Below are 9,957 nucleotides of genomic sequence, written 5' to 3'. Positions count from 1 at the left end.
GCCATCAGAATGACAAGTGTCATTGTGTACGGATAAAACAGTCAAATTGCGTAGTCATGTTGTCAATATAACTGTACTCTGGAGGGATGTTCTGATGTAAACTATGGCTAAAGTTTTGATGACAATTACTGTATTGTAAATTGTAAGTTACAGTGTATGTGGGAGTTTGATTGCAAGAGACTGGACAAGATTCACATACGCTTTTACTGTTTGTACTGTAATTTGTTGACAGACCATGTCATTGCAATACAGAAAGGAGAAGACAGCACTGCATATAACAAAGAAAAAATATGCTTGACATATTATGACAACTTGTTCAACCATTTTGCATGTAAAGACTTATGCTATCAACTAATGCCTAAATGTGGGGGGTGAGACAATTCAACAGAGACCCATTATAATACATTTGACTTGATCAACATGACAAAAGCAATTGATAATGTAGGAAACAGCAGAGAATTGTAGCTATCATTTACATGGATGTACCAAAGCATTTGCAACTTGTTCAAAGAAATGAGAAACTGCTTTTTTGATGTGCACAAGTGACACAATGATCTGAAGATTGAACAGGTAGTTTTGAGAATTTCAATTCTGATCTGAGAAATGCACCAAAGCGACTGAGAAAAACTGTAAAGCACAATGATAAAATAGAATGTTTAATTAATGTTCGCATAACTAAATAAAAGTTTTTTTAAACTGCGTTTTGAGAACAATCAGAAATAGTAACGTTTCCATAACTTAATAGCCAAACGTTCTTAGAACATATTAGCCTGGTTAAAACCAGACCATTCTCAGTTGTAACTGAGTTATAGCCCTAACTAACCCTAACCCTAACTTTCAGAGCAAATCTAAATTTGCCGGAAGTTGTCTGGGTTTTCCCAGGCTAAGAACATATTCTTGTTAGCTGGGAATGTTTTAATCAATGTTGTTACACAAAAGTTAAACATATAGCTAGGCTAATCAACAGATTTGTTGTTCGTCGTGACTGCCTACCGGAAAAAGATTAAGGAGAAGGATCTTTAAAATATTATCTTGATTAGCTATTTAACATAGGCTAAGTAATATTGAGGTTGGTTGAAAACTGAATTGCTAAACTCCATTTATATCAGTTTACTTTTATAAAATATGTCCTTGTTAACTTACCACAAACCTAGATGGAACAGATATTACCTACAGTGAGTGCCAGCCTACGACCACAAGATGGCAGAAAAATCTAATTCAATGCGCATCAGTCCCACTCTGCTTTGATTTGTCAGTGGGCTCATATCTCACTCATATCACTGGTTTCTAGTTCATGTTCTTATATATATATATATATGTATAGTGCTGAGCCTGGGTAGGTTTCTTGCAAATTGTAGTAAGTTACCAATTACAAATTACATGTTGAAAATTGTAATGTAATCCATTACATTACACATTTTAGGTAATATAATAAGACTTTTTGATGAATTTTAGATTACTTTTGACCTTACTTTTAGCCTACTTTTAACTAGTTTAGCACATAGATTTGAATAGGATGATATTGTACAATAGTGATATAACAATACAAAGAGAACAATTTTTTTAAATGAAGTGCATTGAACGTCAATTTAAAAGACCGAAAATAAGAATTTGTGAGAATCGATAAATTATAAATAATTTACTTCCATTTTGTAATTATTAAGTGATCATGTAATCAATAAAAATGTAACTCTGATTATGTGTATTTTAAAATGTAATATAGGCCTAATTTAATTACAAGTATAGCATGTCATTTTTAGAATCTGATTACGCAATCCAGACTCTCGACTCTTGACTTCATCGTGAATTGACCAGACATTATTTTGAAACAGATATCTGACTTATATTGATTATCCAATACCTTACAAAAATCATTTTTATTTTTTGATGATGGTCCAAGTAACTCAGTATAAATATCAAATTTTTATGATGAAACTGTATTGTACTTGTGTGCTCTTGATCCTCTTTTCCCAACAGTTTGTAGACCCAAGGGCCCGGGGTGAAAATAACAACAAATTTGCATGCAAGTCAGCATCTGGTCCTGTCCCTGACTCCTTTAAACACTCACAGGGTCAGAATGGAAAATTCATGATGGACGCAAAGAGGTGTTATGAATGTCATTGGCATGTCTGAACACTACAGAGTTAAAATAGACAGGAAGCTGTCAGTGGGACATTGAGTAATGCTCACACTGAGCGTCATGAATCCTAATAGGAGTGCAGTGTAGCTGTTCCTAAAACAGCGAGAGAAACGTACCTTACAAGATATGTAAATGTGACATTCTGTCAATCTATCTATCTAATCTAGATATCACATCACATAAGAGCACACCAGTGGGTTAAAATAGTCAACGGCTTAAAAAGAAAGTTTTAAATAGTTGTATCCTAATAATGACAAGAAGTAAATTGTTGAATACATTGTTAATGTTAGTTGCACTGCATGCATCATATGCTTTTTAATTTAGTGTTAATATATATATATATATATAGAGAGAGAGAGAGAGAGACAGAGAAAATGTCTCTAAAACATGATGCGTCCCTCATCACCAACATGGCCAGAGTGCACAATGTCCATCTCAGAGGTCATGTTATTATGCAGAGTCAACAGAACCATCATGACCCAACATTTTGTATGTCTGTCCCACAGCCACATAGACAGTTTTATTGGACTTTGAGACGATCAGCAGAGATTATTTAATCGTATGTGTACGTGGACTGTCAAACCTGCAGTGGGTGTGTTAATTCTTTTGCAATTCACATCCGAGTGAGAGTTTCAAGTGGGCAAAATGGTGAATCTGAAAGGTAATATTAGCCTATATGTGAGGAGACCAGGCAGGTGCATGGACTGACATATGGACTGACTGAAACCTAGTTAAAACCTCTTAAGTGTCACCGGCCCACCGGTGGGCCCAAATCCATTACATTTTTAAAATAGTAATATCCTAAACTAATCTTGACAAACTATATATCATTTGAAAGCTTACAATCTCTAGTTTTCCATATTTGGTGATTGATTTTCAAAATAAATTACAGAGGAACCTTTATTTTGAAATAGTGATGAACATGAAAAATCATGAAAGAAGGGTAGAAACCTCAGTTTGTTTTCATGCAAAGAGTTCAAAAGATAGCATCCATTCAATTATTTTAGAAAAAAAGGTCTGAAATTTTTTTAAATATAAAGAACAAATTTATAGATTCACCATTTGTGATGTGGCAGCAAGCTATAATGCACATACTTGTTCTTTTTATGTGTTTCTTAGAGGTTGAATTCATATCAAAACCTGCCAAACTTCTCATATTACTTCTGAATAGGATTTCTACTTCTTAAATTGTATGAAAATTGTGGAAATAATGGTTCAGATCACTCAAAACACATATGGAAATGGAGGCGCCCTTATATGGGCAGTAATGGAGTCTGGTTGTGACCTAGTGAAAAAGTTTGGTACTGCGCCCAAACAAAATCTTACTGAAAGCTCATTTTTTAGAGTCGCCCAGGTTTTTCAAAATATATATTTTATATAAAATATGAATAATGAAATTTTTTACATTGTACATTTTCATAAAATACAAATAGCCTACATATATACACTACCGTTCAAAAGTTTGGGGTCGGTACAATTTTAAATACTTTTAAAAGAATTCTCTTCTGCTAACCATGGCTGCGCTTATTTGATTAAAAATACAACAAAAATCAGTTATAGTATTAAATATTATTCCAGTGTAAATCAGCTGTTTTCTGTGTGAATATATAGTAAAGTGTAATTTATTCCTGTGATCAAAGCTGAATTTTCAGCATCACCAGTGTCAGTGTCTTCAGTGTCAAATGATCCTTCACAAATCAGTATAATATGAGGATTTGATGCTCAAGAAACATTTATTATTATTATCAATGTTGAAACAGTTGTTGGTCTGTCAGTTGTACAGTTTTTTTTTTTTTTTTTAGGATTCTTTGATGAATAGGAAGTTCAAAAGAACAGCATTTGTTTGAAATAGAATCTTTTGTAACATTATAAATGTCTTTACTGTCACTTTCGATCAAATTAAGTATTGATTTCTTTCCTCCAAAAAATAAAAATAAAATTCTCACTGACCCCAAACTTTTGAACGGTAGTGTATATTTCAAATAAAGAATTTGCATTATGGTACTTTTATGTCTGCAGATATAATGTTATGGATAGTGACACATTGCATTTGTAATTCAATTGTGTCTGTCAGTTGTTACATGTATGTCCTGTGTTTCCCCCTGTTTAGTATTTTTGGTTCAGTCCAGTGTCCCAGTTTTCCCGCTCCTCGTTTGTGTTCAGTTCATTCACCTGTTTCTAGTTAATTTGCCCCAGCTGTGTCTTGTTCCCATGATCCATTCTCTGTGTATGTAAACCCTGTGTTCTCCCTCACTCCTTGTCGGTTCTCGTTTGTGTATGGTACGTTTGTATTTGGTGTGGTTATGTTTCCTGGATTCCTGTTTTGAGTTATATTAGTAAAGAGTATTGAATTTGATCTGCTGACTGCTGCCTCTCCTTCAACCTGCACCACACCCGTAACAGAAGAACCGACCGATACAGCAGCATTATGGGCATCTTCCTCTACCCTCAAGATTCCACCGACCTTCTCCTCAGCCTCTCCCAGAATCACCATCCGATCGAGACCTACGTCAAGGAATTCCTCCACCTCGCCCATCAGGTGTCCTGGAAAGAGGCAGCCCTCAAGCACTCCTTCTGGATGGGTCTGGACGATCCACTCTTTGGGCAATTTCCAGCTACTGCCACCACATGTTCCCTTAGGGAATATATCGACAACATCCTGTGGGTGAGTGGATCGTCCTACACCGTTGATGTAACCCCAGATCTCCCTTCTGTTCCTGTCTCCCCACTGTGTCCAGTGTCTCGTTCTGCCGAGACCGTCATGCCGATGCATCACGTCATGCCCACCGTGCCAGTTGGAATTTTGGTGGAGCTAAAAGAGGAAGACTGGCTTATAGACTGGGACACAGAGCTTCCCTGCAGCCCTGCCGAGCCTGAGCTTCCCTGCACGCCTGCCGAGCCTGAGCTTCCCTGCACGCCTGCCGAGCCTGAGCTTCCCTGCACGCCTGCCGAGCCTGAGCTTCCCTGCACGCCTGCCGAGCCTGAGCTTCCCTGCACGCCTGCCGAGCCTGAGCTTCCCTGCACGCCTGCCGAGCCTGAGCTTCCCTGCACGCCTGCCGAGCCTGAGCTTCCCTGCACGCCTGCCGAGCCTGAGCTTCCCTGCACGCCTGCCGAGCCTGAGCTTCCCTGCACGCCTGCCGAGCCTGAGCTTCCCTGCACGCCTGCCGAGCCTGAGCTTCCCTGCACGCCTGCCGAGCCTGAGCTTCCCTGCACGCCTGCCGAGCCTGAGCTTCCCTGCACGCCTGCCGAGCCTGAGCTTCCCTGCACGCCTGCCGAGCCTGAGCTTCCCTGCACGCCTGCCGAGCCTGAGCTTCCCTGCACGCCTGCCGAGCCTGAGCTTCCCTGCACGCCTGCCGAGCCTGAGCTTCCCTGCACGCCTGCCGAGCCTGAGCTTCCCTGCACGCCTGCCGAGCCTGAGCTTCCCTGCACGCCTGCCGAGCCTGAGCTTCCCTGCACGCCTGCCGAGCCTGAGCTTCCCTGCACGCCTGCCGAGCCTGAGCTTCCCTGCACGCCTGCCGAGCCTGAGCTTCCCTGCACGCCTGCCGAGCCTGAGCTTCCCTGCACGCCTGCCGAGCCTGAGCTTCCCTGCAGCCCTGCCGAGCCTGAGCTTCCCTGCTGCCCTGCCGAGCCTGAGCTTCCCTGCTGCCCTGCCGAGCCGGAGCTTCCCTGCACGCCTGCCGAGCCGGAGCTTCCCCGCGCGCCTGCCGAGCCGGAGCTTCCCCGCGCGCCTGCCGAGCCAGAGCCTTCTCCGCTGGTCCCGTCCAGTCCTCCCGAGCCTTCTCCGCTGGTCCCGTCCAGTCCTCCCGAGCCTTCTCCGCTGGTCCCGTCCAGTCCTCCCGAGCCTTCTCCGCTGGTCCCGTCCAGTCCTCCCGTGCCTTCTCCGCTGGTCCCGTCCAGTTCCCCCAAGCCTGTCTCTGAACCCGTCACTCCCCCCAAGAAAATTTTGGGGGGGGGATATAAGCCACCCGAGGGAAAGTCTCCACCCTGGCCACCTGAAGTGGCCTCTCCACCCTGGCCACCTGAAGTGGCCTCTCCACCCTGGCCACCTGAAGTGGCCTCTCCACCCTGGCCACCTGAAGTGGCCTCTCCACCCTGGCCACCCGAGGGAAAGTCTCCACCCTGGCCACCCGAGGGAAAGTCTCCACCCTGGCCACCCGAGGGAAAGTCTCCACCCTGGCCATCCGAGGGAAAGTCTCCGCCCTGGCCTCCTGCACGTCCTGCTCCGCCCTGGCCTCCTGCACGTCCTGCTCCGCCCTGGCCTCCTGCACGTCCTGCTCCGCCCTGGCCTCCTGCATGTCCTGCTCCGCCCTGGAGGCTTCCTGCTCCGGGTAGGCCACTCCCTCGTCAGCCTCCAGGGCGCCCACCCCCCCACCCTTATTGATGTTACTCGGCGCGAGGACGCGCCTTGCAGGAGGGGGAGCTAATGTTACATGTATGTCCTGTGTTTCCCCCTGTTTAGTATTTTTGGTTCAGTCCAGTGTCCCAGTTTTCCCGCTCCTCGTTTGTGTTCAGTTCATTCACCTGTTTCTAGTTAATTTGCCCCAGCTGTGTCTTGTTCCCATGATCCATTCTCTGTGTATGTAAACCCTGTGTTCTCCCTCACTCCTTGTCGGTTCTCGTTTGTGTATGGTACGTTTGTATTTGGTGTGGTTATGTTTCCTGGATTCCTGTTTTGAGTTATATTAGTAAAGAGTATTGAATTTGATCTGCTGACTGCTGCCTCTCCTTCAACCTGCACCACACCCGTAACATCAGTGAGTAATGCATACTTTTTATGCATAAATGTTTTTTTTTTTAATTAAAAAAGTAATACATAAAAATTGCAAAAAAGGAAACTATTTCTCCTTTTTTTGTCTTCCTGTATTGACCTGCAGAGGGTGTTTCTGGCAGCTTGAGTCTTGCTCTGAAATGTCTTTTATTTGTGTTTCAACTTCACTGTAAACCCCTCTTTGTCTGTGAAAGTCCATAATAAGTACACATTATTTCCAGTCTAAATAAAGGCATGGAGGAAAACTACTTCCACAGATTCCCTTAACGCACCCACATCTAAGGCCAGATTTACTAAAAGCTTGCTTGTGCCATGCAGCGCAAACCCTCTTTTGGCGTTAAAAAACTACTTTCATGATTTACTAAAGACACGCAGTGATAAATTAGTGCTGAAAAGGCGTGGACAGAGTTATTTTTGCGGCTGACCTTATACACTTGCAGGAGTTTCCATTTCAGATGCAACATATTTGAGAAGAGACTATTTAAATTTGACCCTTATTTAATGTCCAAAAAAATGTTTTTCACAAATTCGCATTTATGTAGTTTACACAGAGACGATAACGGTATTGCTTTCAAAAACTTGAACTTTTAAACAGGCATCCAAAACTTAACAAATTAACGGCCAAAACACATTAAAAAAACTGTTTATAGTTGAAATGGTGTTGTCGAAACGCCCCCTAAGAATCTTACGGTTTAACTTAGTTCATACTAAGTTGATAGTTAAATGATACTGCTATTGTCTTCGTGTAAACTACAAAAACACAAATTTGTGAAAATGGTGACGTCATGCGCATGCATATCAGAGATGGTCTTATTATTGGGGAGATATGACAGTCCATGGCTCTACCATTGGAAAAAGCATAATGGCTACTTGTATCACATGAGCCTTGATGTCATTGAATTTCGTTCAGAGCTGTGCAACAGTCAATCACCGGTTGCATTCGAAAACCTATAGCTGACTTGTTGCCTCACTTCCCTTTATGGCAATGACATAGCAAGCAGCGTTCATGCATGATGACGAAACTGATTTCAGAACAGACTTCTATAACGATTTAATGATCGATAACAAAACAGAGAGAGCTTTGGTGACAACCAATTGAATATTTAATTACTACAATACTAACTTCGGTAACACTTTAGAAAACGGTTCCTTCGTAATGAATAACTACACAAGAACCAATGAGTAACACAATATTAACAATCTAGTAACTATTATTAACTAAAAAGAAACTCTGATTAACGAACTAGTAAGTAATAGCGCACAGATGAAATTGGTAGTTCACTATTAACTAATCAATAACTTCAATTTTTTTAACGCTTCCCAGAGAACTACTGAAAAAGTTTCATAATTCATGCAAAACTAATCAGTAACTAATGCAGGACAAATGACTAGCACTGCTACTGTAAACAAATACACAAGGTTGTTTACATTATCAATATGTAATAGCATATAGCAGACTTATGATTTGGGAAAGCTGTTAATAATTGGCCTATGCTGTCTATTTATCAACTGAATAATTTTAAAGAAATGGATTTTTAAATGCAGTCGTCGGGACCTTACTTGTCCTGTGGCCAATTGTCCGGCATTCCTCTGGACTGGCATTGAATCACGAGTCACGGTGAGTACTGGAACATATTGAGTCATTAGCCACCCAAATACTATATACAGTTATTTTATTATTTAACCTACCTCCCAAAAAATATGTTTTTATGTATTTCTCCTTTTATGTGTGTGTGTGTGTGTGCATATCTTGTGAGTGATTAGAAGATTCTACACTTTATTGGCTTAGTAACTAAGAATCGTGGTAACAAACTAGTAACGACTCAAGTGTTACTACATACTTCTATGGGAATTACTTAATATTTGGATCCGTATTCTAAAGTGGAGATCATGGGAACTAACTAGTAATGACTCAAGTGTTACTACATACTTTTAAAGAAATTTAAGTCAGGTACGTAGGGGGAAAATGTACCAAACTCACAAGGGTACAGAAGGTGCCTGTGCTTTGAAAGCTATTGCCAGAATGCCAGAACAATTCTCACATACTGTACACACACGCAGACACAAATAAAACCCATGCACCCCCTTGCTTGTGACTTTCCATAACACTTGGCTATGTATAGGGCAGGACAGCAGTCATGTTTGACAACACACTCGTGTGAGATGATGATGGAAATTTACATGACATGAAACTAGAGAGTTTCATTCATGAATGACCCCTCCCAACATAAAACCAGTGGGATAATGGTCACAGCAAGGTCATTGCTCCACCGATTTCTCATGAAACTTTGTAACAATAAGCTACACATAACAGAAATACAGTAAATAAGAGGGACAGAGTCAAGGTCAGGGCTAATGTCGGGGCTTTAGTCATGTGACACGTGTAATGTTTTGCAACAAAGAATTTTGAGAAAACCTTCAAGGCTTCCCATGCATGTGAAATACCAATAAATAATCAGTTTCAGGTTGACATTTGACATGTGCTTGTGCAAACAAGAGGAAAATGATCTCTGGACAGATTTTGAAATTGGTCATTTTGTCCTAGACAGGTAAATAACAACCAGGACTGAATGTTTCAACCAATGGCAGGCTATAGACCTCATACACCGACACACAAAATCATCTAAAACCTATTTCTAAGATCATGTCTTGAAGGAAATGTTAACAAATCAACTTCAGAATTATTATTTATTTTTTTATTTTTTTTGGAATAGTAACACATTACATATGGTTTTGTTAACATAACTATAGTTCACATGACCTGACAATGAAAAATAATTCTAAAGCATTTATTAATCTTAGTTAATGTTAATTTCAACATTTAATATTGATATGGAAAGTTGTATCTGTTAATATTGTTTAATAGAACCTGAGCTAACATGAACTAACAATGAACAGCTGTATTTTTATTAACTATAACGTTAACAAAGATTGGCCTAATAAATTCAGTAACAAATGTATTGCTTTTTAGTTTACAATAATGCCAACCAATGGGACCTTATTGTACCAAACACTTTCACAACTGCATCTGAACAAAAGATAAAATTAG

This window comes from Rhinichthys klamathensis, unplaced genomic scaffold (genome assembly GCF_029890125.1).
Source record: "Rhinichthys klamathensis goyatoka isolate OS25496 unplaced genomic scaffold, OSU_Roscu_1.1 h1tg000067l_1, whole genome shotgun sequence".
Lineage (NCBI taxonomy): Eukaryota > Metazoa > Chordata > Actinopteri > Cypriniformes > Leuciscidae > Rhinichthys > Rhinichthys klamathensis.
Note: the sequence above shows the minus strand (reverse complement) of the source record.